The sequence below is a fragment of the Lissotriton vulgaris genome, chromosome 5, assembly GCF_964263255.1.
Source record: "Lissotriton vulgaris chromosome 5, aLisVul1.2, whole genome shotgun sequence".
Classification (NCBI taxonomy): Eukaryota; Metazoa; Chordata; class Amphibia; order Caudata; family Salamandridae; genus Lissotriton; species Lissotriton vulgaris.
Window position 1 is genome coordinate 681,027,656 of NC_141693.1, and position 27,973 is coordinate 681,055,628.

Below are 27,973 nucleotides of genomic sequence, written 5' to 3' on the forward strand. Positions count from 1 at the left end.
GCAGAGATCCCACCATGAGTGCAGAGATCCTATCCCAAGTAGAGAGATCCCCTATGAGTGCAGAGATCCCACCATGAGTGAAGAGATCCCATCATAAGTGCAGAGATCCCACCATAAGTGCAGAAATCCCACCATAAGTGCAGGGATCACACAACAAGTACAGAGATCCCATCAAAAGTAGGGAGATCCCAGAATAGGTGCAGAGATCCCACCACAAGTGCAGAGATACCACCATGAGTGCAGATACCCCATCCCAAGTAGAGAGATCCCACTATGAGTGCAGAGATCCCACCATGAGTGCAGAGATCCCATCCCAAGTAGAGAGATCCCACTATGAGTGCAGAGATCCCACCATGAGTGTAGAGAGCCCATCATAAGCTCAGAGATCCCACCATAAGTGCAGGGATCCCATCACAAGTGCAGAGATCCCATCACAAGTGCAGAGATCCCATCACAAGTGCAGAGATCCCATCACAAGTGCAGAGTTCCCACCATGAGTGCAGAGATCCCATCCCAAGTAGAGAGATCCCACTATGAGTTCAGAGATCCCATCCCGAGTGCAGAGATCCCACCATAAGTGCAGAGATCTGACCATAAGTACAGAGATCCCACCACGAGTGCAGAGATCCCACCACGAGTGCAGAGATCCCACCACGAGTGCAGAGATCCCATCACAAGTAGAGAGATCCCAGAATAAGTGCAGAGATAACATCACAAGTACAGAGATCCCACCATGAGTGCAAAGATCCCATACCAAGTAGAGAGATCCAACTATGAGTGCAGAGATCCCACCATGAGTGCAGAGATCCCACCATGAGTGCAGAGATCCCATCATAAGTGCAGAGATCCCACCATAAGTGCAGAGATCCCATCATAAGTGCAGAGATCCCACCATAAGTGCAGAGATCCCAACACAAGTGCAGAGATCCCAACACAAGTGCAGAGATCCCACCATGAGTGCAGAGATCCCACCATGAGTGTAGAGATCCCACCATGAGTGTAGAGATCCCATCACAAGTAGAGAGATCCCAAAATAAGTGCAGAGATTGCATCACAAGAGCAGATATCCCACCATGAGTGCAGAGATCCCATCCCAAGTAGAGAGATCCCACTATGAGTGCAGAGATCCCATCATAAGTGCAGAGATCCCATCATAAGTGCATAGATCCCATCACAAGTGCAGAGATCCCACCACGAGTGCAGAGATCCCACCACGAGTGCAGAGATCCCATCACAAGTGCAGAGATCCCACCACGAGTGCAGAGATCCCATCACAAGTAGAGAGATCCCAGAATAAGTGCAGAGATCCCATCACAAGTGCAGAGATCCCACCATGAGTGCAGAGATCCCATCCCAAGTAGAGAGATCCCACTATGAGTGCAGAGATCCCACCATGAGTGCAGAGATCCCACCATGAGTACAGAGATCCCATCATAAGTGCAGAGATCCCACCATAAGTGCAAGGATCCCATCATAAGTGCAGAGATCCCATATCAAGTACAGAGATCCCATCACAAGTAGGGAGATCCCACTATGAGTGCAGAGATCCCATCACAAGTAGAGAGATCCCTCCATGAATGCAGAGATCCCACCACAAGTGCAGAGATCCCATCACAAGTATGAGTGCAGAGATCCCATCATAAGTGCAGGGATCCCACAACAAGTACAGAGATCCCATCAAAAGTAGGGAGATCCCAGAATAAGTGCAGAGATCCCACCACAAGTGCAGAGATCCCACCATGAGTGCAGATACCCCATCCCAAGTAGAGAGATCCCACTATGAGTGCAGAGATCCCACCATGAGTGCAGAGATCCCATCCCAAGTAGAGAGATCCCACTATGAGTGCAGAGATCCCACCATGAGTGTAGAGAGCCCATCATAAGCTCAGAGATCCCACCATAAGTGCAGGGATCCCATCACAAGTGCAGAGATCCCATCACAAGTGCAGAGATCCCATCACAAGTGCAGGGATCCCATCACAAGTGCAGAGTTCCCACCATGAGTGCAGAGATCCCATCCCAAGTAGAGAGATCCCACTATGAGTTCAGAGATCCCATCCCGAGTGCAGAGATCCCACCATAAGTGCAGAGATCCGACCATAAGTACAGAGATCCCACCACGAGTGCAGAGATCCCACCACGAGTGCAGAAATCCCACCACGAGTGCAGAGATCCCATCACAAGTAGAGAGATCCCAGAATAAGTGCAGAGATAACATCACAAGTACAGAGATCCCACCATGAGTGCAAAGATCCCATACCAAGTAGAGAGATCCAACTATGAGTGCAGAGATCCCACCATGAGTGCAGAGATCCCACCATGAGTGCAGAGATCCCATCATAAGTGCAGAGATCCCACCATAAGTGCAGAGATCCCATCATAAGTGCAGAGATCCCACCATAAGTGCAGAGATCCCAACACAAGTGCAGAGATCCCAACACAAGTGCAGAGATCCCACCATGAGTGCAGAGATCCCACCATGAGTGTAGAGATCCCACCATGAGTGTAGAGATCCCATCACAAGTAGAGAGATCCCAAAATAAGTGCAGAGATTGCATCACAAGAGCAGAGATCCCACCATGAGTGCAGAGATCCCATCCCAAGTAGAGAGATCCCACTATGAGTGCAGAGATCCCATCATAAGTGCAGAGATCCCATCATAAGTGCATAGATCCCATCACAAGTGCAGAGATCCCACCACGAGTGCAGAGATCCCATCACAAGTGCAGAGATCCCACCACGAGTGCAGAGATCCCATCACAAGTAGAGAGATCCCAGAATAAGTGCAGAGATCCCATCACAAGTGCAGAGATCCCACCATGAGTGCAGAGATCCCATCCCAAGTAGAGAGATCCCACTATGAGTGCAGAGATCCCACCATGAGTGCAGAGATCCCACCATGAGTACAGAGATCCCATCATAAGTGCAGAGATCCCACCATAAGTGCAAGGATCCCATCATAAGTGCAGAGATCCCATATCAAGTACAGAGATCCCATCACAAGTAGGGAGATCCCACTATGAGTGCAGAGATCCCATCACAAGTAGAGAGATCCCTCCATGAATGCAGAGATCCCACCACAAGTGCAGAGATCCCATCACAAGTATGAGTGCAGAGATCCCATCATAAGTGCAGAGATCCCATCATAAGTGCAGAGATCCCACAACAAGTAGAGATCCCATCACAAGTAGGGAGATCCCAGAATAAATGCAAAATCCCATCACAAGTGCAGAGATCCCATCACAAGTGCAGAGATCCCATCCCAAGTAGAGAGATCCCACTATGAATGCAGAGATCCCACCATGAGTGCAGAGATCCCACCATGAGTGCAGAGATCCCATCCCAAGTAGAGAGATCCCACCATGAGTGCAGAGATCCCAACATGAGTTCAGAGATCCAATCATAAGTGCAGAGATCCCATCATAAGTGCAGGGATCCCATCACAAGTGCAGATATCCCACCACGAGTGCAGAGATCCCATCACAAGTAGAGAGATCCCAGAATAAGTGCAGAGATCCCATCACAAGTGCAGAGATCCCACCATGAGTGCAGAGATCCCATCATAAGTAGAGAGATCCCACTATGAGTGCAGAGATCCCACCATGAGTGCAGAGATCCCATCATAAGTGCAGAGATTCCACCATAAGTGCAGGGATCCCAACCTAAGTGCAGGGATCCCAACCTAAGTGCAGGGATCCCAACCTAAGTGCAGAGATCTGACAACAAGTACAGAGATCCCATCACAAGTAGGGAGATCCCAGAATAAGTGCAGAGATCCCATCACAAGTGCAGAGATCCCACCATGAATGCAGACATCCCATCCCAAGTAGAGAGATCCCACTATGAGTGCAGAGATCCCACCATGAGTGCAGAGATCCCATCATAAGAGCAGAGATCCCACCATAAGTGCAGGGATCCCACAACAAGTACAGAGATCCCATCATAAGTACGGCGATCCCAGAATAAGTGCAGAGATCCCATCACAAGAGCAGAGATCCCACCATGAGTGCAGAGATCCCATCCCAAGTAGAGAGATCCCACTATGAGTGCAGAGATCCTACCATGAGTGCAGAGATCCCATCATAAGTGCAGAGATCCCACCATAAGTACAGAGATCCCACTATGAGTGCAAAGATCCCATCATAAGTGCAGAGATCCCACCATAAGTGCAGAGATCCCATCACAAGTGCAGAGATCCCACCATGAGTGCAGAGATCCCATCACAAGTAGAGAGATCCCAAAATAAGTGCAGAGATCGCATCACAAGAGCAGAGATCCCACCATGAGTGCAGAGATCCCATCCCAAGTAGAGAGATCCCACTATGAGTGCAGAGATCCCACCATAAGTGCAGAGATCCCATCACAAGTGCAGAGATCCCATCACAAGTGCAGAGATCCCATCACGAGTGCAGAGATCCCATCACAAGTGCAGAGATCCCATCACAAGTGCAGAGATCTCACCATCAGTGCAGAGATCCCATCATAAGTGCAGAGATCCCACCATCAGTGCAGGGATCCCATAACAAGTAGGGAGATCCCAGAATAAGTGCAGAGATCCCATCACAAGTGCAGAGATCCCACCCCAAGTAGAGAGAACCCACTATGAGTGCAGAGATCCCACCATGAGTGCAGAGATCCCATCATAAGTGCAGAGATCCCACCATCAGTGCAGGGATCCCATCATAAAAGCAGAGATCCCACAACAAGTACAGAGATCCCATAACAAGTAGGGAGATCCCAGAATAAGTGCAGAGATCCCATCACAAGTGCAGAGATCCCACTCCAAGTAGAGAGATCCCACTATGTGTGCAGAGATCCCACCATAAGTGCAGAGATCCCATCCCAAGTAGAGAGACCCCACTATGAGTGCAGAGATCCCACCTTGAGTGCAGAGATACCATCATAAGTGCAGAGATCCCACCATAAGTGCAGGGATCCCACCACAAGTGCAGAGATCCCACCACAAGTGCAGAGATCCCACCATGAGTGCAGAGATCCCATCACAAGTAGAGAGATCCCAGAATAAGTGCAGAGATCCCATCACAAGTGCAGAGATCCCATCACGAGTGCAGAGATCCCACCATGAGTGCAGAGATCCCACCATGAGTGCAGAGATCCCATCCCAAGTAGAGAGATCCCACTATGAGTGCAGAGATCCCACCATGAGTGTAGAGATCCCACCATGAGTGCAGAGATCCCATCATAAGTGCAGAGATCCCAACATAAGTGCAGGGATTCCATCACAAGTGCAGAGCTCCCACCACGAGTGCAGAGATTCCATCACAAGTAGAGAGATACCAGAAACTATGCAGAGATCCAATCACAAGTGTAGAGATCCCACCATGAGTGCAGAGATCCCATCCCAAGTAGAGAGATCCCATCCCGAGTGCAGAGATCCCATCCCGAGTGCAGAGATCCCATCCCGAGTGCGGAGATCTCATCCCAAGTGCAGAGATCCCATCCCAAGTAGAGAGGTCCAACTATGAGTGCAGAGATCCCACCATGAGTGCAGAGATCCCATCATAAGTGCAGAGATCCCATCATAAGTGCACAGATCCCACCATAAGTGCAGGGATCCCATCACAAGTGCAGAGATCCCACCACAAGTGCAGAGATCCCATCACAAGTAGACAGATCCCATCACAAGTGCAGAGATCCCATCACAAGTGCAGAGATCCCATCACAAGTGCAGAGATCCCACCATGAGTGCAGAGATTCCATACCAAGTAGAGAGATCCCACTATGAGTGCAGAGATCTCACCATGAGTGCAGAGATCCCATCCCAAGTAGAGAGATCCCTCTATGAGTGAGGAGATCCCACCATGAGTGCAGAGATCCCACCATGAGTGCAGAGATCCCATCATAAGTGCAGGGATCCCACCACAAGTGCAGAGATCCCATTACAAGTAGAGAGATCCCAGAATAAGTGCAGAGATCCCATCACAAGTGCAGAGATCCCACCATGAGTGCAGAGATCCCATCCCGAGTGCAGAGATCCCATCCCAAGTCGAGAGATCCCACTATGAGTGCAGAGATCCCACCATGAGTGCAGCAATCCCACCATGAGTGCAGATATCCCATCCCAAGTAGAGAGATCCCAATATGAGTGCAGAGATCCCATCATGAGTGCAGGGATCCCATCACAAGTGCAGGGATCCCATCACAAGTGCAGGGATCCCATCACAAGTGCAGAGATCCCACCACAAGTGCAGAGATCCCAGAATAAGTGCAGAGATCCCATCACAAGTGCAGAGATCCCACCATGAGTGCAGAGATCCCATCCCAAGTAGAGAGATCCCACTATGAGTGCCGAGATCCCATCATAAGTGTAGAGATCCCACCACAAGTGCAGAGATCCCATCACAAGTGCAGAGATCCCACCATGAGTGCAGAGATCCCATCCTAAGTAGAGAGATCCCACTATGAGTGCAGAGATCCCATCATAAGTGTAGAGATCCCACCATAAGTGCAGGGATCCCAACCTAAGTGCAGAGATCCCACAACAAGTACAGAGATCCCAGAATAAGTGCAGAGATCCCATCACAAGTGCAGAGATCCCACCATGAGTGCAAAGATCCCATCACAAGTAGAGAGATCCCATCACAAGTGCAGAGTTCCCACCATGAGTGCAGAGATCCCATCCCAAGTAGAGAGATCCGACTATGAGTGCAGAGATCCCATCCCGAGTGCTGAGATCCCATCACGAGTGCAGAGATCCCATCCCAAGTAGAGAGATCCCACTATGAGTGCAGAGATCCCACCATGAGTGCAGATATCCCATCATAAGTGCAGAGATCCCACCATAAGTGCAGAGATCCCACCATGAGTGCAGAGATTCCATCACAAGTAGAGAGATCCCAGAATAAGTGCAGAGATCCCATCACACGTGCAGCGATCCCACCATGAGTGCAGAGATCCCATCCCAAGTAGAGAGATCCCACTATGAGTGCAGAGATCCCACCATGAGTGCAGAGATCCCATCATAAGTGCAGAGATCCCACCATAAGTGAAGGGATCCCATCATAAGTGCAGAGATCCCACAAGTACAAAGATCCCATCAAAAGTAGGGAGATCCCAGAATAAGTGCAGAGATCCCATCACAAGTGCAGAGATCCCACCATGAGTGCAGAGATCCCACCATGAGTGCAGAGATCCCATCCCAAGTAGAGAGATCCCACTATGAGTGCAGAGATCCCACCATGAGTGTAGAGAGCCCATCATAAGCTCAGAGATCCCACCATAAGTGCAGGGATCCCATCACAAGTACAGAGATCCCACCATAAGTGCAGAGATCCCATCACAAGTGCAGAGATCCCATCACTAGTGCAGAGATCCCATCACAAGTGCAGAGATCCCATCACAAGTAGAGAGATCCCAGAATAAGTGCAGAGATCCCATCACAAGTGCAGAGTTCCCACCATGAGTGAAGAGATCCCATCCCAAGTAGAGAGATCCCACTATGAGTGCAGAGATCCTATCCCGAGTGCTGAGATCCCATCCCGAGTGCAGAGATCCCATCCCGAGTGCAGAGATCCCATCCCAAGTAGAGAGATCCCACCATGAGTGCAGAGATCCCACCATGAGTGCAGAGATCCCATCATGAGTGCAGAGATCCCATCATAAGTGCAGAGATCCCACCATAAGTGCAGGGATCCCACCACAAGTGCAGAGATCCCACCATGAGTGCAGAGATCACATCACAAGTAGAGAGATCCCAGAATAAGTGCAGAGATCCCATCACACACTGCATCAATCCCACCATGAGTGCAGAGATCCCATCCCAAGTAGAGAGATCCCACTATGAGTGCAGAGATCCCACCATGAGTGCAGAGATCCCACCATGAGTGCAGAGATCCCATCCCAAGTAGAGAGATCCCACTATGAGTGCAGAGATCCCACCATGAGTGCAGAGATCCCATCATGAGTGCAGAAATCCCATCATAAGTGCAGGGATCCCATCACAAGTGCAGGGATCCCATCACAAGTGCAAAGATCCCACCACGAGTGCAGAGATCCCAGAATAAGTGCAGAGATCCCATCACAAGTGCAGAGATCCCACCATGAGTGCAGAGATCCCATCCCAAGTAGAGAGATCCCACTATGAGTGCAGAGATCCCATCATTAGTGCAGGGATCCCACAATAAGTGCAGAGATCCCATCACAAGTGCAGATATCCCATCACAAGTGCAGAGATCCCATCACAAGTGCAGAGATCCCACCACGAGTGCAGAGATCCCACCACGAGTGCAGAGATCCCATCACAAGTGCAGAGATCCCACCATGAGTGCAGAGATCCCACCACGAGTGCAGAGATCCCACCACAAGTAAACAGATCCCATCACAAGTGCAGAGATCCCATCACAAGTGCAGAGATCCCATCACAAGTGCAGAGATCCCACCATGAGTGCAGAGATCCCATCCCAAGTAGAGAGATCCCACTATGAGTGCAGAGATCCCACCATGAGTGCAGAGATCCCATCCCAAGTAGAGAGATCCCACTATGAGTGCAGAGATCCCACCATGAGTGCAGAGATCCCATCATAAGTGCAGGGATCCCATCATAAGTGCAGGGATCCCATCACAAGTGCAGAGATCCCACCACGAGTGCATAGATCCCATTACAAGTAGAGAGATCCCAGAATAAGTGCAGAGATCCCATCACAAGAGCAGAGATCCCATCACAAGAGCAGAGATCCCACCATGAGTGCAGAGATCCCATCCTAAGTAGAGAGATCTGACGATGAGTGCAGAGAACCCATCATAAGTGCAGAGATCCCACCATAAGTGCAGGGATCCCATCACAAGTGCAGGGATCCCATCACAAGTGCAGAGATCCCACCACGAGAGCAGAGATCCCACCATGAGTGCAGAGATCCCATCACAAGTAGAGAGATCCCAGAATAAGTGCGGAGATCCCATCACAAGTGCAGAGATCCCATCACAAGTGCAGAGATCCCATCACAAGTGTGGAGATCCCACCATGAGAGCAGAGATCCCATCCCAAGTAGAGAGATCCCACTATGAGTGCAGAGATCGCACCATTAGTGCAGAGATCGCACCATGAGTGCAGAGATCCCATCATAAGTGCAGAGATCCCACCATGAGTGCAGAGATCCCATCCCTAGTAGAGAGATCCCACTATGAGTGCATAGATCCCACCATAAGTGCAGAGATCCCACCATGAGTGCAGAGATCCCATCCCAAGTAGAGAGATCCCACTATAAATGCAGAGATCCCACCATGAGTGCAGAGATCCTATCCCAAGTAGAGAGATCCCCTATGAGTGCAGAGATCCCACCATGAGTGAAGAGATCCCATCATAAGTGCAGAGATCCCACCATAAGTGCAGAAATCCCACCATAAGTGCAGGGATCACACAACAAGTACAGAGATCCCATCAAAAGTAGGGAGATCCCAGAATAGGTGCAGAGATCCCACCACAAGTGCAGAGATACCACCATGAGTGCAGATACCCCATCCCAAGTAGAGAGATCCCACTATGAGTGCAGAGATCCCACCATGAGTGCAGAGATCCCATCCCAAGTAGAGAGATCCCACTATGAGTGCAGAGATCCCACCATGAGTGTAGAGAGCCCATCATAAGCTCAGAGATCCCACCATAAGTGCAGGGATCCCATCACAAGTGCAGAGATCCCATCACAAGTGCAGAGATCCCATCACAAGTGCAGAGATCCCATCACAAGTGCAGAGTTCCCACCATGAGTGCAGAGATCCCATCCCAAGTAGAGAGATCCCACTATGAGTTCAGAGATCCCATCCCGAGTGCAGAGATCCCACCATAAGTGCAGAGATCTGACCATAAGTACAGAGATCCCACCACGAGTGCAGAGATCCCACCACGAGTGCAGAGATCCCACCACGAGTGCAGAGATCCCATCACAAGTAGAGAGATCCCAGAATAAGTGCAGAGATAACATCACAAGTACAGAGATCCCACCATGAGTGCAAAGATCCCATACCAAGTAGAGAGATCCAACTATGAGTGCAGAGATCCCACCATGAGTGCAGAGATCCCACCATGAGTGCAGAGATCCCATCATAAGTGCAGAGATCCCACCATAAGTGCAGAGATCCCATCATAAGTGCAGAGATCCCACCATAAGTGCAGAGATCCCAACACAAGTGCAGAGATCCCAACACAAGTGCAGAGATCCCACCATGAGTGCAGAGATCCCACCATGAGTGTAGAGATCCCACCATGAGTGTAGAGATCCCATCACAAGTAGAGAGATCCCAAAATAAGTGCAGAGATTGCATCACAAGAGCAGAGATCCCACCATGAGTGCAGAGATCCCATCCCAAGTAGAGAGATCCCACTATGAGTGCAGAGATCCCATCATAAGTGCAGAGATCCCATCATAAGTGCATAGATCCCATCACAAGTGCAGAGATCCCACCACGAGTGCAGAGATCCCATCACAAGTGCAGAGATCCCACCACGAGTGCAGAGATCCCATCACAAGTAGAGAGATCCCAGAATAAGTGCAGAGATCCCATCACAAGTGCAGAGATCCCACCATGAGTGCAGAGATCCCATCCCAAGTAGAGAGATCCCACTATGAGTGCAGAGATCCCACCATGAGTGCAGAGATCCCACCATGAGTACAGAGATCCCATCATAAGTGCAGAGATCCCACCATAAGTGCAAGGATCCCATCATAAGTGCAGAGATCCCATATCAAGTACAGAGATCCCATCACAAGTAGGGAGATCCCACTATGAGTGCAGAGATCCCATCACAAGTAGAGAGATCCCTCCATGAATGCAGAGATCCCACCACAAGTGCAGAGATCCCATCACAAGTATGAGTGCAGAGATCCCATCATAAGTGCAGGGATCCCACAACAAGTACAGAGATCCCATCAAAAGTAGGGAGATCCCAGAATAAGTGCAGAGATCCCACCACAAGTGCAGAGATCCCACCATGAGTGCAGATACCCCATCCCAAGTAGAGAGATCCCACTATGAGTGCAGAGATCCCACCATGAGTGCAGAGATCCCATCCCAAGTAGAGAGATCCCACTATGAGTGCAGAGATCCCACCATGAGTGTAGAGAGCCCATCATAAGCTCAGAGATCCCACCATAAGTGCAGGGATCCCATCACAAGTGCAGAGATCCCATCACAAGTGCAGAGATCCCATCACAAGTGCAGGGATCCCATCACAAGTGCAGAGTTCCCACCATGAGTGCAGAGATCCCATCCCAAGTAGAGAGATCCCACTATGAGTTCAGAGATCCCATCCCGAGTGCAGAGATCCCACCATAAGTGCAGAGATCCGACCATAAGTACAGAGATCCCACCACGAGTGCAGAAATCCCACCACGAGTGCAGAGATCCCATCACAAGTAGAGAGATCCCAGAATAAGTGCAGAGATAACATCACAAGTACAGAGATCCCACCATGAGTGCAAAGATCCCATACCAAGTAGAGAGATCCAACTATGAGTGCAGAGATCCCACCATGAGTGCAGAGATCCCACCATGAGTGCAGAGATCCCATCATAAGTGCAGAGATCCCACCATAAGTGCAGAGATCCCATCATAAGTGCAGAGATCCCACCATAAGTGCAGAGATCCCAACACAAGTGCAGAGATCCCAACACAAGTGCAGAGATCCCACCATGAGTGCAGAGATCCCACCATGAGTGTAGAGATCCCACCATGAGTGTAGAGATCCCATCACAAGTAGAGAGATCCCAAAATAAGTGCAGAGATTGCATCACAAGAGCAGAGATCCCACCATGAGTGCAGAGATCCCATCCCAAGTAGAGAGATCCCACTATGAGTGCAGAGATCCCATCATAAGTGCAGAGATCCCATCATAAGTGCATAGATCCCATCACAAGTGCAGAGATCCCACCACGAGTGCAGAGATCCCATCACAAGTGCAGAGATCCCATCACGAGTGCAGAGATCCCATCACAAGTAGAGAGATCCCAGAATAAGTGCTGAGATCCCATCACAAGTGCAGAGATCCCACCATGAGTGCAGAGATCCCATCCCAAGTAGAGAGATCCCACTATGAGTGCAGAGATCCCACCATGAGTGCAGAGATCCCACCATGAGTACAGAGATCCCATCATAAGTGCAGAGATCCCACCATAAGTGCAAGGATCCCATCATAAGTGCAGAGATCCCATATCAAGTACAGAGATCCCATCAAAAGTAGGGAGATCCCAGAATAAGTGCAGAGATCCCACCACAAGTGCAGAGATCCCACCATGAGTGCAGATACCCCATCCCAAGTAGAGAGATCCCACTATGAGTGCAGAGATCCCACCATGAGTGCAGAGATCCCATCCCAAGTAGAGAGATCCCACTATGAGTGCAGAGATCCCACCATGAGTGTAGAGAGCCCATCATAAGCTCAGAGATCCCACCATAAGTGCAGGGATCCCATCACAAGTGCAGAGATCCCATCACAAGTGCAGAGATCCCATCACAAGTGCAGGGATCCCATCACAAGTGCAGAGTTCCCACCATGAGTGCAGAGATCCCATCCCAAGTAGAGAGATCCCACTATGAGTTCAGAGATCCCATCCCGAGTGCAGAGATCCCACCATAAGTGCAGAGATCCGACCATAAGTACAGAGATCCCACCACGAGTGCAGAAATCCCACCACGAGTGCAGAGATCCCATCACAAGTAGAGAGATCCCAGAATAAGTGCAGAGATAACATCACAAGTACAGAGATCCCACCATGAGTGCAAAGATCCCATACCAAGTAGAGAGATCCAACTATGAGTGCAGAGATCCCACCATGAGTGCAGAGATCCCACCATGAGTGCAGAGATCCCATCATAAGTGCAGAGATCCCACCATAAGTGCAGAGATCCCATCATAAGTGCAGAGATCCCACCATAAGTGCAGAGATCCCAACACAAGTGCAGAGATCCCAACACAAGTGCAGAGATCCCACCATGAGTGCAGAGATCCCACCATGAGTGCAGAGATCCCACCATGAGTGTAGAGATCCCACCATGAGTGTAGAGATCCCATCACAAGTAGAGAGATCCCAAAATAAGTGCAGAGATTGCATCACAAGAGCAGAGATCCCACCATGAGTGCAGAGATCCCATCCCAAGTAGAGAGATCCCACTATGAGTGCAGAGATCCCATCATAAGTGCAGAGATCCCATCATAAGTGCATAGATCCCATCACAAGTGCAGAGATCCCACCACGAGTGCAGAGATCCCATCACAAGTGCAGAGATCCCACCACGAGTGCAGAGATCCCATCACAAGTAGAGAGATCCCAGAATAAGTGCAGAGATCCCATCACAAGTGCAGAGATCCCACCATGAGTGCAGAGATCCCATCCCAAGTAGAGAGATCCCACTATGAGTGCAGAGATCCCACCATGAGTGCAGAGATCCCACCATGAGTACAGAGATCCCATCATAAGTGCAGAGATCCCACCATAAGTGCAAGGATCCCATCATAAGTGCAGAGATCCCATATCAAGTACAGAGATCCCATCACAAGTAGGGAGATCCCACTATGAGTGCAGAGATCCCATCACAAGTAGAGAGATCCCTCCATGAATGCAGAGATCCCACCACAAGTGCAGAGATCCCATCACAAGTATGAGTGCAGAGATCCCATCATAAGTGCAGAGATCCCATCATAAGTGCAGAGATCCCACAACAAGTAGAGATCCCATCACAAGTAGGGAGATCCCAGAATAAATGCAAAATCCCATCACAAGTGCAGAGATCCCATCACAAGTGCAGAGATCCCATCCCAAGTAGAGAGATCCCACTATGAATGCAGAGATCCCACCATGAGTGCAGAGATCCCACCATGAGTGCAGAGATCCCATCCCAAGTAGAGAGATCCCAACATGAGTTCAGAGATCCAATCATAAGTGCAGAGATCCCATCATAAGTGCAGGGATCCCATCACAAGTGCAGAGATCCCATCACAAGTGCAGATATCCCACCACGAGTGCAGAGATCCCATCACAAGTAGAGAGATCCCAGAATAAGTGCAGAGATCCCATCACAAGTGCAGAGATCCCACCATGAGTGCAGAGATCCCATCATAAGTAGAGAGATCCCACTATGAGTGCAGAGATCCCACCATGAGTGCAGAGATCCCATCATAAGTGCAGAGATTCCACCATAAGTGCAGGGATCCCAACCTAAGTGCAGGGATCCCAACCTAAGTGCAGGGATCCCAACCTAAGTGCAGAGATCTGACAACAAGTACAGAGATCCCATCACAAGTAGGGAGATCCCAGAATAAGTGCAGAGATCCCATCACAAGTGCAGAGATCCCACCATGAATGCAGACATCCCATCCCAAGTAGAGAGATCCCACTATGAGTGCAGAGATCCCACCATGAGGGCAGAGATCCCATCATAAGAGCAGAGATCCCACCATAAGTGCAGGGATCCCACAACAAGTACAGAGATCCCATCATAAGTACGGCGATCCCAGAATAAGTGCAGAGATCCCATCACAAGAGCAGAGATCCCACCATGAGTGCAGAGATCCCATCCCAAGTAGAGAGATCCCACTATGAGTGCAGAGATCCTACCATGAGTGCAGAGATCCCATCATAAGTGCAGAGATCCCACCATAAGTACAGAGATCCCACTATGAGTGCAAAGATCCCATCATAAGTGCAGAGATCCCACCATAAGTGCAGAGATCCCATCACAAGTGCAGAGATCCCACCATGAGTGCAGAGATCCCATCACAAGTAGAGAGATCCCAAAATAAGTGCAGAGATCGCATCACAAGAGCAGAGATCCCACCATGAGTGCAGAGATCCCATCCCAAGTAGAGAGATCCCACTATGAGTGCAGAGATCCCACCATAAGTGCAGAGATCCCATCACAAGTGCAGAGATCCCATCACAAGTGCAGAGATCCCATCACAAGTGCAGAGATCCCATCACAAGTGCAGAGATCCCATCACAAGTGCAGAGATCTCACCATCAGTGCAGAGATCCCATCATAAGTGCAGAGATCCCACCATCAGTGCAGGGATCCCATAACAAGTAGGGAGATCCCAGAATAAGTGCAGAGATCCCATCACAAGTGCAGAGATCCCACCCCAAGTAGAGAGAACCCACTATGAGTGCAGAGATCCCACCATGAGTGCAGAGATCCCATCATAAGTGCAGAGATCCCACCATCAGTGCAGGGATCCCATCATAAAAGCAGAGATCCCACAACAAGTACAGAGATCCCATAACAAGTAGGGAGATCCCAGAATAAGTGCAGAGATCCCATCACAAGTGCAGAGATCCCACTCCAAGTAGAGAGATCCCACTATGAGTGCAGAGATCCCACCATAAGTGCAGAGATCCCATCCCAAGTAGAGAGACCCCACTATGAGTGCAGAGATCCCACCTTGAGTGCAGAGATACCATCATAAGTGCAGAGATCCCACCATAAGTGCAGGGATCCCACCACAAGTGCAGAGATCCCACCACAAGTGCAGAGATCCCACCATGAGTGCAGAGATCCCATCACAAGTAGAGAGATCCCAGAATAAGTGCAGAGATCCCATCACAAGTGCAGAGATCCCATCACGAGTGCAGAGATCCCACCATGAGTGCAGAGATCCCACCATGAGTGCAGAGATCCCATCCCAAGTAGAGAGATCCCACTATGAGTGCAGAGATCCCACCATGAGTGTAGAGATCCCACCATGAGTGCAGAGATCCCATCATAAGTGCAGAGATCTTAACATAAGTGCAGGGATTCCATCACAAGTGCAGAGCTCCCACCACGAGTGCAGAGATTCCATCACAAGTAGAGAGATACCAGAAACTATGCAGAGATCCAATCACAAGTGTAGAGATCCCACCATGAGTGCAGAGATCCCATCCCAAGTAGAGAGATCCCATCCCGAGTGCAGAGATCCCATCCCGAGTGCGGAGATCTTATCCCAAGTGCAGAGATCCCATCCCAAGTAGAGAGGTCCAACTATGAGTGCAGAGATCCCACCATGAGTGCAGAGATCCCATCATAAGTGCAGAGATCCCATCATAAGTGCACAGATCCCACCATAAGTGCAGGGATCCCATCACAAGTGCAGAGATCCCACCACAAGTGCAGAGATCCCATCACAAGTAGACAGATCCCATCACAAGTGCAGAGATCCCATCACAAGTGCAGAGATCCCATCACAAGTGCAGAGATCCCACCATGAGTGCAGAGATTCCATCCCAAGTAGAGAGATCCCACTATGAGTGCAGAGATCTCACCATGAGTGCAGAGATCCCATCCCAAGTAGAGAGATCCCTCTATGAGTGCAGAGATCCCACCATGAGTGCAGAGATCCCACCATGAGTGCAGAGATCCCATCATAAGTGCAGGGATCCCACCACAAGTGCAGAGATCCCATTACAAGTAGAGAGATCCCAGAATAAGTGCAGAGATCCCATCACAAGTGCAGAGATCCCACCATGAGTGCAGAGATCCCATCCCGAGTGCAGAGATCCCATCCCAAGTCGAGAGATCCCACTATGAGTGCAGAGATCCCACCATGAGTGCAGCAATCCCACCATGAGTGCAGATATCCCATCCCAAGTAGAGAGATCCCAATATGAGTGCAGAGATCCCATCATGAGTGCAGGGATCCCATCACAAGTGCAGGGATCCCATCACAAGTGCAGGGATCCCATCACAAGTGCAGAGATCCCACCACAAGTGCAGAGATCCCAGAATAAGTGCAGAGATCCCATCACAAGTGCAGAGATCCCACCATGAGTGCAGAGATCCCATCCCAAGTAGAGAGATCCCACTATGAGTGCCGAGATCCCATCATTAGTGCAGAGATCCCACCACAAGTGCAGAGATCCCATCACAAGTGCAGAGATCCCATCACAAGTGCAGAGATCCCACCACGAGTGCAGAGATCCCATCACAAGTGCAGAGATCCCACCATGAGTGCAGAGATCCCATCCTAAGTAGAGAGATCCCACTATGAGTGCAGAGATCCCATCATAAGTGTAGAGATCCCACCATAAGTGCAGGGATCCCAACCTAAGTGCAGAGATCCCACAACAAGTACAGAGATCCCAGAATAAGTGCAGAGATCCCATCACAAGTGCAGAGATCCCACCATGAGTGCAAAGATCCCATCACAAGTAGAGAGATCCCATCACAAGTGCAGAGTTCCCACCATGAGTGCAGAGATCCCATCCCAAGTAGAGAGATCCGACTATGAGTGCAGAGATCCCATCCCGAGTGCTGAGATCCCATCACGAGTGCAGAGATCCCATCCCAAGTAGAGAGATCCCACTATGAGTGCAGAGATCCCACCATGAGTGCAGATATCCCATCATAAGTGCAGAGATCCCACCATAAGTGCAGAGATCCCACCATGAGTGCAGAGATTCCATCACAAGTAGAGAGATCCCAGAATAAGTGCAGAGATCCCATCACACGTGCAGCGATCCCACCATGAGTGCAGAGATCCCATCCCAAGTAGAGAGATCCCACTATGAGTGCAGAGATCCCACCATGAGTGCAGAGATCCCATCATAAGTGCAGAGATCCCACCATAAGTGAAGGGATCCCATCATAAGTGCAGAGATCCCACAAGTACAAAGATCCCATCAAAAGTAGGGAGATCCCAGAATAAGTGCAGAGATCCCATCACAAGTGCAGAGATCCCACCATGAGTGCAGAGATCCCACCATGAGTGCAGAGATCCCATCCCAAGTAGAGAGATCCCACTATGAGTGCAGAGATCCCACCATGAGTGTAGAGAGCCCATCATAAGCTCAGAGATCCCACCATAAGTGCAGGGATCCCATCACAAGTACAGAGATCCCACCATAAGTGCAGAGATCCCATCACAAGTGCAGAGATCCCATCACTAGTGCAGAGATCCCATCACAAGTGCAGAGATCCCATCACAAGTAGAGAGATCCCAGAATAAGTGCAGAGATCCCATCACAAGTGCAGAGTTCCCACCATGAGTGAAGAGATCCCATCCCAAGTAGAGAGATCCCACTATGAGTGCAGAGATCCTATCCCGAGTGCTGAGATCCCATCCCGAGTGCAGAGATCCCATCCCGAGTGCAGAGATCCCATCCCAAGTAGAGAGATCCCACCATGAGTGCAGAGATCCCACCATGAGTGCAGAGATCCCATCATGAGTGCAGAGATCCCATCATAAGTGCAGAGATCCCACCATAAGTGCAGGGATCCCACCACAAGTGCAGAGATCCCACCATGAGTGCAGAGATCACATCACAAGTAGAGAGATCCCAGAATAAGTGCAGAGATCCCATCACACACTGCATCAATCCCACCATGAGTGCAGAGATCCCATCCCAAGTAGAGAGATCCCACTATGAGTGCAGAGATCCCACCATGAGTGCAGAGATCCCACCATGAGTGCAGAGATCCCATCCCAAGTAGAGAGATCCCACTATGAGTGCAGAGATCCCACCATGAGTGCAGAGATCCCATCATGAGTGCAGAAATCCCATCATAAGTGCAGGGATCCCATCACAAGTGCAGGGATCCCATCACAAGTGCAAAGATCCCACCACGAGTGCAGAGATCCCAGAATAAGTGCAGAGATCCCATCACAAGTGCAGAGATCCCACCATGAGTGCAGAGATCCCATCCCAAGTAGAGAGATCCCACTATGAGTGCAGAGATCCCATCATTAGTGCAGGGATCCCACAATAAGTGCAGAGATCCCATCACAAGTGCAGATATCCCATCACAAGTGCAGAGATCCCATCACAAGTGCAGAGATCCCACCACGAGTGCAGAGATCCCACCACGAGTGCAGAGATCCCACCACGAGTGCAGAGATCCCATCACAAGTGCAGAGATCCCACCATGAGTGCAGAGATCCCACCACGAGTGCAGAGATCCCACCACAAGTAAACAGATCCCATCACAAGTGCAGAGATCCCATCACAAGTGCAGAGATCCCATCACAAGTGCAGAGATCCCACCATGAGTGCAGAGATCCCATCCCAAGTAGAGAGATCCCACTATGAGTGCAGAGATCCCACCATGAGTGCAGAGATCCCATCCCAAGTAGAGAGATCCCACTATGAGTGCAGAGATCCCACCATGAGTGCAGAGATCCCATCATAAGTGCAGGGATCCCATCATAAGTGCAGGGATCCCATCACAAGTGCAGAGATCCCACCACGAGTGCATAGATCCCATTACAAGTAGAGAGATCCCAGAATAAGTGCAGAGATCCCATCACAAGAGCAGAGATCCCATCACAAGAGCAGAGATCCCACCATGAGTGCAGAGATCCCATCCTAAGTAGAGAGATCTGACGATGAGTGCAGAGAACCCATCATAAGTGCAGAGATCCCACCATAAGTGCAGGGATCCCATCACAAGTGCAGGGATCCCATCACAAGTGCAGAGATCCCACCACGAGAGCAGAGATCCCACCATGAGTGCAGAGATCCCATCACAAGTAGAGAGATCCCAGAATAAGTGTGGAGATCCCATCACAAGTGCAGAGATCCCATCACAAGTGCAGAGATCCCATCACAAGTGTGGAGATCCCACCATGAGAGCAGAGATCCCATCCCAAGTAGAGAGATCCCACTATGAGTGCAGAGATCGCACCATTAGTGCAGAGATCGCACCATGAGTGCAGAGATCCCATCACAAGTGCAGAGATCCCACCATGAGTGCAAAGATCCCATCACAAGTAGAGAGATCCCATCACAAGTGCATAGTTCCCACCATGAGTGCAGAGATCCCATCCCAAGTAGTGAGATCCAACTATGAGTGCAGAGATCCCATCCCGAGTACAGAGATCCCATCACGAGTGCAGAGATCCCATCCCAAGTAGAGAGATCCCATTATGAGTGCAGAGATCCCACCATGAGTGCAGAGATTCCATCACAAGTAGAGAGATCCCAGAATAAGTGCAGAGATCCCATCACACGTGCAGCGATCCCACCATGAGTGCAGAGATCCCATCCCAAGTAGAGAGATCCCACTATGAGTGCAGAGATCCCACCATGAGTGCAGAGATCCCATCATAAGTGCAGAGATCCCACCATAAGTGAAGGGATCCCATCATAAGTGCAGAGATCCCACAACAAGTACAGAGATCCCATCAAAAGTAGGGAGATCCCAGAATAAGTGCAGAGATCCCACCACAAGTGCAGAGATCCCACCATGAGGGCAAATACCCCATCCCAAGTAGAGAGATCCCACTATGAGTGCAGAGATCCCACCATGAGTGCAGAGATCCCATCCCAAGTAGAGAGATCCCACTATGAGTGCAGAGATCCCACCATGAGTGTAGAGAGCCCATCATAAGCTCAGAGATCCCACCATAAGTGCGGGGGTCCCATCACAAGTGCAGGGATCCCATCACAAGTGCAGAGATCCCATCACAAGTGCAGAGATCCTATCACAAGTGCAGAGATCCCATCACAAGTGCAGAGATCCCATCACAAGTGCAGAGATCCTATCACAAGTGCAGAGATCCCATCACAAGTGCAGAGATCCCACCATGAGTGCAAAGATCCCATCACAAGTAGAGAGATCCCAGAATAAGTGCAGAGATCCCATCACAAGTGCAGAGATCCCATCACAAGTGCAGAGATCCCACCGTGAGTGCAGAGATCCCATCCCAAGTCGAGAGATCCCACTATGAGTGCAGAGATCCCACCATGAGTGCAGCAATCCCACCATGAGTGCAGATATCCCATCCCAAGTAGAGAGATCCCAATATGAGTGCAGAGATCCCATCATGAGTGCAGGGATCCCATCACAAGTGCAGGGATCCCATCACAAGTGCAGGGATCCCATCACAAGTGCAGAGATCCCACCACAAGTGCAGAGATCCCAGAATAAGTGCAGAGATCCCATCACAAGTGCAGAGATCCCACCATGAGTGCAGAGATCCCATCCCAAGTAGAGAGATCCCACTATGAGTGCCGAGATCCCATCATTAGTGCAGAGATCCCACCACAAGTGCAGAGATCCCATCACAAGTGCAGAGATCCCATCACAAGTGCAGAGATCCCACCACGAGTGCAGAGATCCCATCACAAGTGCAGAGATCCCACCATGAGTGCAGAGATCCCATCCTAAGTAGAGAGATCCCACTATGAGTGCAGAGATCCCATCATAAGTGTAGAGATCCCACCATAAGTGCTGGGATCCCAACCTAAGTGCAGAGATCCCACAACAAGTACAGAGATCCCAGAATAAGTGCAAAGATCCCATCACAAGTGCAGAGATCCCACCATGAGTGCAAAGATCCCATCACAAGTAGAGAGATCCCATCACAAGTAGAGAGATCCCATCACAAGTGCAGAGTTCCCACCATGAGTGCAGAGATCCCATCCCAAGTAGAGAGATCCGACTATGAGTGCAGAGATCCCATCCCGAGTGCTGAGATCCCATCACGAGTGCAGAGATCCCATCCCAAGTAGAGAGATCCCACTATGAGTGCAGAGATCCCACCATGAGTGCAGAGATCCCATCATAAGTGCAGAGATCCCACCATAAGTGCAGAGATCCCACCATGAGTGCAGAGATTCCATCACAAGTAGAGAGATCCCAGAATAAGTGCAGAGATCCCATCACACGTGCAGCGATCCCACCATGAGTGCAGAGATCCCATCCCAAGTAGAGAGATCCCACTATGAGTGCAGAGATCCCACCATGAGTGCAGAGATCCCATCATAAGTGCAGAGATCCCACCATAAGTGAAGGGATCCCATCATAAGTGCAGAGATCCCACAAGTACAAAGATCCCATCAAAAGTAGGGAGATCCCAGAATAAGTGCAGAGATCCCATCACAAGTGCAGAGATCCCACCATGAGTGCAGAGATCCCACCATGAGTGCAGAGATCCCATCCCAAGTAGAGAGATCCCACTATGAGTGCAGAGATCCCACCATGAGTGTAGAGAGCCCATCATAAGCTCAGAGATCCCACCATAAGTGCAGGGATCCCATCACAAGTACAGAGATCCCACCATAAGTGCAAAGATCCCATCACAAGTGCAGAGATCCCATCACTAGTGCAGAGATCTCATCACAAGTGCAGAGATCCCATCACAAGTAGAGAGATCCCAGAATAAGTGCAGAGATCCCATCACAAGTGCAGAGTTCCCACCATGAGTGAAGAGATCCCATCCCAAGTAGAGAGATCCCACTATGAGTGCAGAGATCCTATCCCGAGTGCTGAGATCCCATCCCAAGTGCAGAGATCCCATCCCGAGTGCAGAGATCCCATCCCAAGTAGAGAGATCCCACCATGAGTGCAGAGATCCCACCATGAGTGCAGAGATCCCATCATGAGTGCAGAGATCCCATCATAAGTGCAGAGATCCCACCATAAGTGCAGGGATCCCACCACAAGTGCAGAGATCCCACCATGAGTGCAGAGATCACATCACAAGTAGAGAGATCCCAGAATAAGTGCAGAGATCCCATCACACACTGCATCAATCCCACCATGAGTGCAGAGATCCCATCCCAAGTAGAGAGATCCCACTATGAGTGCAGAGATCCCACCATGAGTGCAGAGATCCCACCATGAGTGCAGAGATCCCATCCCAAGTAGAGAGATCCCACTATGAGTGCAGAGATCCCACCATGAGTGCAGAGATCCCATCATGAGTGCAGAAATCCCATCATAAGTGCAGGGATCCCATCACAAGTGCAGGGATCCCATCACAAGTGCAAAGATCCCACCACGAGTGCAGAGATCCCAGAATAAGTGCAGAGATCCCATCACAAGTGCAGAGATCCCACCATGAGTGCAGAGATCCCATCCCAAGTAGAGAGATCCCACTATGAGTGCAGAGATCCCATCATTAGTGCAGGGATCCCACAATAAGTGCAGAGATCCCATCACAAGTGCAGATATCCCATCACAAGTGCAGAGATCCCATCACAAGTGCAGAGATCCCACCACGAGTGCAGAGATCCCACCACGAGTGCAGAGATCCCACCACGAGTGCAGAGATCCCATCACAAGTGCAGAGATCCCACCATGAGTGCAGAGATCCCACCACGAGTGCAGAGATCCCACCACAAGTAAACAGATCCCATCACAAGTGCAGAGATCCCATCACAAGTGCAGAGATCCCATCACAAGTGCAGAGATCCCATCACAAGTGCAGAGATCCCACCATGAGTGCAGAGATCCCATCCCAAGTAGAGAGATCCCACTATGAGTGCAGAGATCCCACCATGAGTGCAGAGATCCCATCCCAAGTAGAGAGATCCCACTATGAGTGCAGAGATCCCACCATGAGTGCAGAGATCCCATCATAAGTGCAGGGATCCCATCATAAGTGCAGGGATCCCATCACAAGTGCAGAGATCCCACCACGAGTGCATAGATCCCATTACAAGTAGAGAGATCCCAGAATAAGTGCAGAGATCCCATCACAAGAGCAGAGATCCCATCACAAGAGCAGAGATCCCACCATGAGTGCAGAGGTCCCATCCTAAGTAGAGAGATCTGACTATGAGTGCAGAGAACCCATCATAAGTGCAGAGATCCCACCATAAGTGCAGGGATCCCATCACAAGTGCAGGGATCCCATCACAAGTGCAGAGATCCCACCACGAGAGCAGAGATCCCACCATGAGTGCAGAGATCCCATCACAAGTAGAGAGATCCCAGAATAAGTGCAGAGATCCCATCACAAGTGCAGAGATCCCATCACAAGTGCAGAGATCCCATCACAAGTGTGGAGATCCCACCATGAGAGCAGAGATCCCATCCCAAGTAGAGAGATCCCACTATGAGTGCAGAGATCGCACCATGAGTGCAGAGATCGCACCATGAGTGCAGAGATCCCATCACAAGTGCAGAGATCCCACCATGAGTGCAAAGATCCCATCACAAGTAGAGAGATCCCATCACAAGTGCAGAGTTCCCACCATGAGTGCAGAGATCCCATCCCAAGTAGTGAGATCCAACTATGAGTGCAGAGATCCCATCCCGAGTACAGAGATCCCATCACGAGTGCAGAGATCCCATCCCAAGTAGAGAGATCCCATTATGAGTGCAGAGATCCCACCATGAGTGCAGAGATTCCATCACAAGTAGAGAGATCCCAGAATAAGTGCAGAGATCCCATCACACGTGCAGCGATCCCACCATGAGTGCAGAGATCCCATCCCAAGTAGAGAGATCCCACTATGAGTGCAGAGATCCCACCATGAGTGCAGAGATCCCATCATAAGTGCAGAGATCCCACCATAAGTGAAGGGATCCCATCATAAGTGCAGAGATCCCACAAGTACAGAGATCCCATCAAAAGTAGGGAGATCCCAGAATAAGTGCAGAGATCCCACCACAAGTGCAGAGATCCCACCATGAGGGCAGATACCCCATCCCAAGTAGAGAGATCCCACTATGAGTGCAGAGATCCCACCATGAGTGCAGAGATCCCATCCCAAGTAGAGAGATCCCACTATGAGTGCAGAGATCCCACCATGAGTGTAGAGAGCCCATCATAAGCTCAGAGATCCCACCATAAGTGCGGGGGTCCCATCACAAGTGCAGGGATCCCATCACAAGTGCAGAGATCCCATCACAAGTGCAGAGATCCTATCACAAGTGCAGAGATCCCATCACAAGTGCAGAGATCCCATCACAAGTGCAGAGATCCTATCACAAGTGCAGAGATCCCATCACAAGTGCAGAGATCCCATCACAAGTGCAGAGATCCCATCACAAGTAGAGAGATCCCAGAATAAGTGCAGAGATCCCATCACAAGTGCAGAGATCCCATCACAAGTGCAGAGTTCCCACCATGAGGGCAGAGATCCCATCCCAAGTAGAGAGATCCCACTATGAGTGCAGAGATTCCATCACAAGTAGAGAGATCCCAGAATAAGTGCAGAGATCCCATCACACGTGCAGCGATCCCACCATGAGTGCAGAGATCCCATCCCAAGTAGAGAGATCCCACTATGAGTGCAGAGATCCCACCATGAGTGCAGAGATCCCATCATAAGTGCAGAGATCCCACCATAAGTGAAGGGATCCCATCATAAGTGCAGAGATCCCACAACAAGTACAGAGATCCCATCAAAAGTAGGGAGATCCCAGAATAAGTGCAGAGATCCCACCACAAGTGCAGAGATCCCACCATGAGTGCAGATACCCCATCCCAAGTAGAGAGATCCCACTATGAGTGCAGAGATCCCACCATGAGTGCAGAGATCCCATCCCAAGTAGAGAGATCCCACTATGAGTGCAGAGATCCCACTATGAGTGTAGAGAGCCCATCATAAGCTCAGAGATCCCACCACAAGTGCAGGGATCCCATCACAAGTGCAGGGATCCCATCACAAGTGCAGAGATCCTATCACAAGTGCAGAGATCCCATCACAAGTGCAGAGAGCCCACCATGAGTGCAAAGATCCCATCACAAGTAGAGAGATCCCAGAATAAGTGCAGAGATCCCATCACAAGTGCAGAGATCCCATCACAAGTGCAGAGTTCCCACCATGAGTGCAGAGATCCCATCCCAAGTAGAGAGATCCCACTATGAGTGCAGAGATCCCATCCCGAGTGCAGAGATCCCACTATGAGTGCAGAGATCCCATCCCGAGTGCAGAGATCCCATCCCGAGTGCAGAGATCCCATCCCAAGTAGAGAGATCCCATCCCAAGTAGAGAGATCCCACCATGAATGCAGAGATCCCACCATGAGTGCAGAGATCCCATCATAAGTGCAAAGATCCCATCATAAGTGCAGAGATCCCACCATAAGTGCAGGGATCCCATCACAAGTGCAGAGATCCCACCATGAGTGCAGAGATTCCATCACAAGTAGAGAGATCCCAGAATAAGTGCAGAGATCCCATCACACATGCAGCAATCCCACCATGAGTGCAGAGATCCCATCCCAAGTAGAGAGATCCCACTATGAGTGCAGAGATCCCACCATGAGTGCAGCAATCCCACCATGAGTGCAGAGATCCCATCCCAAGTAGAGAGATCCCACCATGAGTGCAGAGATCCCACCATGAGTGCAGGGATCCCATCCCAAGTAGAGAGATCCCACTATGAGTGCAGAGATCCCATTATGAGTGCAAAGATCCCACCATGAGTGCAGAGATCCCATCATAAGTGCAGGGATCCCATCACAAGTGCAGGGATCCCATCACAAGTGCAGAGATCCCACCACGAGTGCGGAGATCCCATCATTAGTGCAGAGATCCCACCATAAGTGCAGAGATCCCATCACAAGTGCAGAGATCCCATCACAAGTGCATAGATCCCACCACGAGTGCAGAGATCCCATCACAAGTAGACAGATCCCATCACAAGTGCAGAGATCCCATCACAAGTGCAGAGATCCCACCATGAGTGCAGAGATCCCATCCTAAGTAGAGAGATCCCACTATGAGTGCCGAGATCCCATCATGAGTGCAGAGATCCCACCATAAGTGCAGAGATCCCATCACAAGTGCAGACATCCCATCACAAGTGCAGAAATCCCATCACAAGTGCAGAGATCCCACCACAAGTGCAGAGATCCCATCACAAGTAGACAGATCCCATCACAAGTGCAAAGATCCCATCACAAGTGCAGAGATCCCACCATGAGTGCAGAGATCCCATCCCAAGTAGAGAGATCCCACTATGAGTGCAGAGATCCCACCCTGAGTGCAGAGATCCCATCCCAAGTAAAGAGATCCCACTATGAGTGCAGAGATCCCACTATGAGTGCAGAGATCCCACCATGAGTGCAGAGATCCCATCATAAGTGCAGGGATCCCATCACAAGTGCAGAGATCCCACCACGAGTGCAGAGATCCCATTACAAGTAGAGAGATCCCAGAATAAGTGCAGAGATCCCATCACGAGTGCAGAGATCCCATCCTAAGTATAGAGATCCCATCCTAAGTAGAGAGATCCCACTATGAGTGCAGAGATCCCATCATAAGTGCAGAGATCCCACCATAAGTGCAGAGATCCCACCATAAGTGCAGGGATCCCAACCTAAGTGCAGAGATCCCACAACAAGTACAGAGATCCCATCACAAGTAGGGAGATCCCAGAATAAGTGCAGAGATCCCAACACAATACAGAGATCCCACCATGAGTGCAGAGATCCCATTCCTAGTAGAGAGATCCCACTATGAGTGCATAGATCCCACCATGAGTTCAGAGATCCCATCATAAGTGCAGGGGTCCCATCACAAGTGCAGGGATCCCATCACAAGTGCAGGGATCCCATCACAAGTGCAGGGATCCCATCACAAGTGCAGGGATCCCATCACAAGTGCAGAGATCCCACCATGAGAGCAGAGATCCCACCATGAGTGCAGAGATCCCATCACAAGTAGAGAGATCCCAGAATAAGTGCAGAGATCCCATCACAAGTGTGGAGATCCCACCATGAGAGCAGAGATCCCATCCCAAGTAGAGAGATCCCACTATGAGTGCAGAGATCCCACCATGAGTGCAGAGATCCCACCATGAGTGCAGAGATCCCAACATTAGTGCAGAGATCCCACCATAAGTGCAGAGATCCCATCACAAGTGCAGAGATCCACCATGAGTGCAAAGATCCCATCACAAGTAGAGAGATCCCAGAATAAGTGCAGAGATCCCATCATAAGTGCAGAGTTCCCACCATGAGTGCAGAGATCCCATCCCAAGTAGAGAGATCCCACTATGAGTGCAGAGATACCATCCCGAATGCAGAGATCCCATCCCAAGTAGAGAGATCCCACTATGAGTGCAGAGATCCCATCATAAGTGCAGAGATCCCACCATAAGTGCAGGGATCCCATCACAAGTGCAGAGATCCCACCATGAGTGCAGAGATTCCATCACAAGTAGAGAGATCCCAGAATAGGTGCAGAGATCCCATCACATGTGCAGCGTTCCCACCATGAGTGCAGAGATCCCATCCCAAGTAGAGAGATCCCACTATGAGTGCAGAGATCCCACCATGAGTGCAGAGATCCCATCCCAAGTAGAGAGAT